Below are 7,301 nucleotides of genomic sequence, written 5' to 3'. Positions count from 1 at the left end.
TGTTTAATAGCATGCATTATTTAAAAATAAAGCCTGAAAATGTTTAAATAAAGTAGTACATACATACATATAAAAATAAAAAATACATTATGATGGTATAAAATATATTATTTTAGCATTTATAAAAAATTGTATGTTAAATACTGTATGTTCATGTGCAAAAAAATGTTTATAAAGCAAAATAAATGTTCAATCTAATTTTTATTCAGTCATTTATTCATTTTCCTTCGGCTTAGTCCTTTATTTATCAGGGGGCGCCACAGCGGAATGAACCGCCAACTACTCCAGCATATGTTTTTACACAGCAGATGCCCTTTTAACTGCAACCCAGTACTGGGAAACACCCATACACTCTCATTCACACTCATACACTACGGCCAATTTAGTTTATTTAATTCACCTATAGCGCATGTGTTTGGGGGAAACCGGAGGAAACCCACGCCAACATGAGGAGAACATGCAAACTCCACACAGAAATGAGCCAGCCGGGACTCAAACCAGCGATCTTCTTGCTGTGAGGCAACAGTGCTAACCATTGAGCCATTGTGCTGCCCATAATAGAATTTTAAGACCTTTTTAAGCTAATTTCAGTCTTAAACAGGGCTAAAGGATTTTTCTGAATGGCAATGGTTGGCCCACTGACAAAGATTTTAACTTGCCTCATCGAAACTATTTTAATATAGTTATCTCTTAACCAACTTAGGTGAAATCTAGTAAAATATTTACAATTAAAACAAACTGTAATAAACTAAACATATGCACAACAATCTGTCTAAAATACATGGAGAACTTTTAAACAGATGTTATTTTAAGGAAGACAATTACACCATATTCTTGGTGTGAGGTGACAGTGCTAACAACTGAGCCGCCATGCCGCCCTATAGATTTATATTAAAAATTCAAATGCATAAGTCTGTATCATTGTTGTCTTTGCCGCAAAAGACATGAAGGATCATGAAGTAATCCTGAAACTCTTTGTTCACAGTATGTAGTCAGTTTGGCATTTCAAATCCGTACTAAGCTGTTGCATATGAAAGCTTAATTCTCAACACAGATCAGTTTAATCAAAGTCAAGGGCGTAATGTCATTCCTCAACCGTTCACTTGAGGAAACATTATTGATTGCTTGCAAATGATCTTTCGCTTCTTACACGGAAACATAAACAGACAACCTTTCTGTGACCTTTCTGGAGTTTTATGTTGACTTTTTTCACCACTCACGGCTCTCTGTGTGGATAATTAACTTTTCAACCCAGCACAGGCGCACACACAAAGATTCATTATGCAGCTTAATCAAAGTAATTAAAACTCTGCTGATGATTTCTGCCCAAGTTGCTGAAGCCAACAGGAATGCACACAAACACACTCATGAGACGATTAATGGAAAAAAAGCGCTTGTTTATTTTAATTCTGCGCCTTTAACGAGCAATCTGATATTCTACCTCACTAGTGAGAATATTAAACTACAATTTGAATTCATGAGCTCATATTCGAAGACTTTTGATTGTAAGCTAACTTCGTAGTTAATATTTTAGGATATATTTTAGCAATATTTTAGGCCCAATCCCAATTCTATTTTTGTACCCTTACCCCTTCCTCTTGGTCCTTGAAATAGAGTGTGAAGAAGGGGAAAGACTTCAAATTTCACGCCTAAGAAATGGGACAGCACTACAGCACCTGCACACGTCATCATATGTCATTGTGCTCACTTACTTAATATGAGATCGACAATTATGACTGCTGTAGTTGTTCCAGTTGTGTTATTTTTGGGTATTTATCTTCAGGAAATCACTGAAGGCAATGATTATCATAACATTATAATCTGACAATATGATCGTAACTGTACTTTGCAATTACACAGTGGCCATATTCATTTATGTAAACACCCAAAAACAACATTAACATTATAGCAGAAACTGTAAACAGCTCATATCCAGCCAGACTTTTCTAACAGGGTATTTGAGTGCCGGATGTGAAAGTGGGACTGCTATACGCTTATTTCACGCGGCCACCATTTTAAAATGAAAGTGAGGCTGCCGTGGGAAGAAACCCAGAAGTATGGGATCAGCACTGTAAACATTGTAATAACTTGCTGTGGACTTCAAAACTCCAGCTGTTGCCGCCATTTCAAAATGCAGATATGGTGTAAACATCACTTTAATATCATTCAGACACATTTAACTGAAACAATTAAAAGCATATTAGACGTTAAACAAAATTACAATCTCTTAAAGAGTGTCCTCCTAGGCTTCAGTTCATGGCACTGGGTAAACACCGTGGAGGCTACCCTGCTTTAGCCTATGTAACCTGGTGAGCGATAAAACAATGCAGTCATCTGTAGCACACCCTCGTGTTGTTTATTTGTCCCGGGCTGCGTCTGAAACCACCTACTACTCAGTAGGTACTGCATTTGAATTTAGATGTACTACTCGGCCGTTAGAAAAGTACGTTCTATACAGTATGAATGTGAGCAGTATGAATGGAATTCGGACGTACTACATCCGCCATTTTGTCATGGTCACGTGACCTACCTCAGGTTGCGTCGCTTCACTCCCATTCATGAATTCTCTCGCGGGGCATTATGGGATAGTGCAGCGTGTTTGGGATGCGCACTTCAGAATCTCGCCGGAAGTAGTAGATCATCTGGGTACTTCTCGCATACTGATTCGGACTTACTACCCAGCTCGCATACTGATTTTAGCGTGCTAAATAGTATGGAAGTATGTGGTTTCGGACGCAGCCCTGGTATTAAAGTTTAAAAACGTCCATTTCCTGCTAACATTTAAGCGCTGGTGAGCGTGTTCTTAAACACTGCTAATTTGACATACAGTAGCATTCACCAGTGCTCAACAGAAATGACTGTGAAACACAGATACAGACAGAGGAGCATTTAAAGCTGCAAAGATCCGTTGACTGCTTGTCTGTGTTTGCACTCGGTAAACATCGGTGAAGTGCAGTGAACTGATGACCTTTACAGCCAATCACAGTCATTTCTGTTGAGCACTGGTGAATACTATGGCAAATCAGCGGTGTTGCGTTCAACAGTGCTTAAATGTTAGTGGGAAATTGCTGTTTTTTTTATTCCAGTACCGAAATTCAGTATCGTGACAAGTCTAATTCAATTCAATTCAATTCACCTTTATTTGTATAGCGCTTATACAATGTAGATTGTGTCAAAGCAGCTTCACATAAAAGGTCATATTAAATAGGAACAGTGTAGTTGAGTTTGTAGTGTTTAAGTTCAGTTCAGTTTAGCTCAGTTCAGTGTGGTTTAATAATCACTACTGAGAGTCCAAACACTGAAGAGCAAATCCAACGATGCGCAGCTCTATAGATCCCGAACCATGCAAGCCAGTGGCGATATAGTGAAAGAATCAGTTCTTTAACTTGAGTTTGATAAATGGCATCTAAACTGTGTGTTTGGGAAAAATAACGTTAATTAACTATTGCCATTTCCCTTAACTTAGCTGAAAATGAGGTCTGATATACCTTTTTATTTTCACTTTCCATTCAGAACGGACCTTCGGGTCACTCGGAAGGCGGTGAAATGATAAATTTGTGTTGCTTGTCTTTATCGCTGATAAGCTACACAGCCAGGTACACAACATTCCTGTGTGACTCAGGCGATACTTACGGGTATCTTCCCACGGCAGCCTTGATTTCGCTTTTTAAATGGCGACCGCATGAAATCAGTCTATACAGGAGTTATTATTAGGGATTAGAGATAGCGAAATTTAGCGTTTTTTATTTTAGCATTTTGAATTTAACATTTAGCATTTTCAGTTAAACATATGTTTGTTTGTTGTAAAAATTCATAATAATGACAAAAAAATACTAATTTGTGCATCTCTTTACTTCCGTGTGCAGCCATGCTGCCTTTGAAGATGGTGTATTCTGGGAAATTTTCGTACCCCTTGGTTTTTGAGTGTGTTCCTGATAAATCTCAGTTTCAAGGGGTATCTAGCCCTTCCCCTTAGCCCTACGCCTTCAAGCTAAAGAGAATTGGGGCACCCCTACCCCTTCATGCGCAAAACGAGGGGTAGGGTTAATGGCTAAGAGGTAGAATTGGGATTGAGCCTTATAGTTGTTATGAATGCTAATAGCAACTTTTGAAGGTTATGATACGCAATAGATTGGATTTTACATAATGTAAGCAGGCGTCATTTAATATTTCTCATTTTAGTCTGGGCACAATTGCAGGCGACACACACACACATAAACAGGGAGTGAGTCTGAGGCGTTTCCATGGCAACCACTGCAGCCAACTTCCAGTTTTGGTTCACAGATCTATGTAATAATAATCTCACTTTCCCATATCCATTCTTTCAGTCCCTTTCAGACCTGCATGTATGTGTGTGTTTGTGGACTGAGCAATACTGTTGCTGTCACAGTGAACATTAATGAAACTTTACATTTCACTAATCAAAACCAGGGCGTCACAGTGGAGCAGTGGGTAGCACGTTCGCCTCACAGCAAGAAGGTTGCTGATTCGAGCCTCGGCTGAGTCAGTTGGAGTTTCTGTGTGGTGTTTGCATGTTCTCCTCATGTTCGCGTGGGTTTCCTCCGGGTGCTCCGGTTTCCCTCACAAGTCCAACAACATGCGCTATAGGTGAATTGGGTAGGCTAAATTGTCTGTAGTGTGTGAGTGGGTGCGTGTGGATGTTTCCCAGTGATGGGTTGCGGCTGGAAGAGCATCTGCAGCGTAAAACGTGTTGGATAAGTTGGCGGTTCATTCCGCTTAATTATTATTATTATTAATCTAATTAATAAAGGGGCTAAGCCGAAAAGAAAATGAATGAATAATCAAAACCAGGGTTTCACAGTGGGTAGCACGTTCGCCTCACAGCAAGAAGGTCACTGGTTCGAGCCTCGGCTGGATCAGTTGGCATTTCTGTGTGGAGTTTGCATGTTCTCCCCGTGTTGCCGTGGGTTTCCTCCGGGTGCTCCGGTTTCCCCCACAGTCCAAACACATGCCCTATAGGAGAACTGAATAAGCTAAATTGGCTGTATTGTGTGTGTGAAAGAGTGTGTATGGTGTTTTCCAGTGTTGTGTTGTGGCTGGAAGGGCATTTGCTGCGTAAAACATATGCTGAAATAGTTGGCGGTTAATGCCACTGTGGTGACCCCTAATTAATAAAGGGACTAAGCCGAAAAGAAAATGAATGAATGAAATCAAAACCCACCTGACACTCACAAACAACACACACATTCAGTAGAGAAATACTTTTATATTCATAGTTAAATTTTTTGGCTATTACTGCTCATACACTATCTCAAATCATCAGGCATAGTGACGAAAATTATGACGATGTTCTATCAGTTATCAGACGTGCAATTTTCAGCAGGCTGATGATGAAAAAAAAAAAATAAGAGAGATACCACTGACATTGAAGATAGGAACCGAGATGCATGTAGAGATCAGAATATTATTTAAGATAAGAATTGGCTAAGATAAAGCCCAGAACACCTTAGAAACCAAGCAACACACTTTAAAAAAAAGAAAGAAGAACCAAACCATAAACTGCATAGAAACACAGTAAAAACCAAACATGAAGCCAAAACAAGCACACAGAGTCTGGACTGTGCTTGTGATAAGGGTTGATGGAGCTGCTGTGCCACAGTGAGTGTTTCTGTCTCCCTTTTCCCCCCATTTCCTCTTATCTCTCCCTCACTCTCGCTCCAGCATTGTTATTCTGCATCCTTTAAGAAAGTGAGGCATGGCTATAGTTAGTGAGACCCTGAGGGATGCGAGAGAGAGAGAGAGAGAGAGGGAGACGGTGAGCACATTTGTTCTGCTTCCTCACACATAAGACTTGTCGTGTTTCAGAAAATCCATTTCATTAATCTGAAATTGCGCACTGTCATCAAAGGCCGTTTGCTTTATCTGGAAACTCTTGCAATAGAACATTTCAGACCATTTAAATGCCTCCCTATCTGTGTTTCACAAATATATCCAGGTGGAGGGGGAAAAAAATAGTAAAAAAAGGTGAAATATAACCGTGTTATTCGAGGGTAATATCAGATGCTGTCTAGGAAATGTGGGATTCATTTAAAACTGGAGTCATATAAAAATATAAATCTAATAAATATTGAAATATAAAACTAACAAAGGGGCGACGCAGTGGTGCAGTAGGTAGTGATGTCGCCTCACAGCAAGAAGGTCGCTGGTTCAAGCCTCAGCTGAATAGTTTACCAAAAAAAAAAAAGAGTAAAAAATACTCAATATTAGGTCTTTATTCTGATGAATACAAAAGATATTTTGAAGAATGTTGCTAACCAGTAACCATTGACACCCATAGTAAAATCAAATACAATGGAAGTCAATGGTGACTGGCTTCCAATATCTTTCAAAATGTCTTTGTTTGTATTCAGCAGAAAAAAGAAACTGAAAGGATTTTAACAAATGAAGGATGAGTAAATGATGACAGAATGTTTATTTTTGGGGTGAACTATCCTCTTAATCTACAATGCAATGCAAACATCTGCTGTACGCATTAATTTCCAAATTGCACAGATGTTACTGATACCATTGATGATCTTTGTAATGTCTAAAATCCCGAAGTACTGCACACCAAATACTAACACATCCATGCTAATATTTACCCTACAGCTCAAACTGATTTGAAAAGAACTGAACCCCACAGTATAAGCACATGCATAAACACAATTTTTGCAATTTCCCCCAAAAGTGGGTTAACCCAGATATTCAGGCTGTTTTTAGAGTCCCCAACCCATCAGTGTGCTCTTCTTCTGAACACATGCTGAAGCTGTTGACGTCACTTTATAGTCAGCACTGATGCTACACCGGCTTAAACATGTTCATGTGCTACCTGGAAATATTTGTGTGTCATCGCCTAGTTAGTACACAGTTGAAGTCAAAATTATTGGCCCTCCTCTTTTCAAATATTTCCCAAATGATGTTTAACAGAGCAAGGAATTTTTCACAGTATTTCTGATCATATTTTTTCTTCTGGAGAAAGTCTTATTTATTTATTTTGGCTAGAATGAAAGCAGCTTTGAATAGTTTTAAACCAATTTAATGTCAATATTATTAGCCCCCTTAAGCAATATTTGTATTTGATTGTCTACAGAACAAACCACTGTTATACAATGACCTGCACAATTAATCTAACTTGCCTAATTAACCTAATTAAGCCTTTAAATGTCACTTTAAGCAGAATACTAGTATCTTTAAAAATTTCTAGTTAAATGTTATGTACTGTCAACATGGCAAAGATTAAAGAATCAGTTTTTAGAATTGAGTTATTAAAACTATTATATTTAGAAATGTCTTGAGAAAAT

This window comes from Danio aesculapii, chromosome 24 (genome assembly GCF_903798145.1).
Source record: "Danio aesculapii chromosome 24, fDanAes4.1, whole genome shotgun sequence".
Lineage (NCBI taxonomy): Eukaryota > Metazoa > Chordata > Actinopteri > Cypriniformes > Danionidae > Danio > Danio aesculapii.
The sequence above is the reverse complement of the archived record's forward strand: the minus strand, read 5'-3'. Positions refer to the sequence as shown.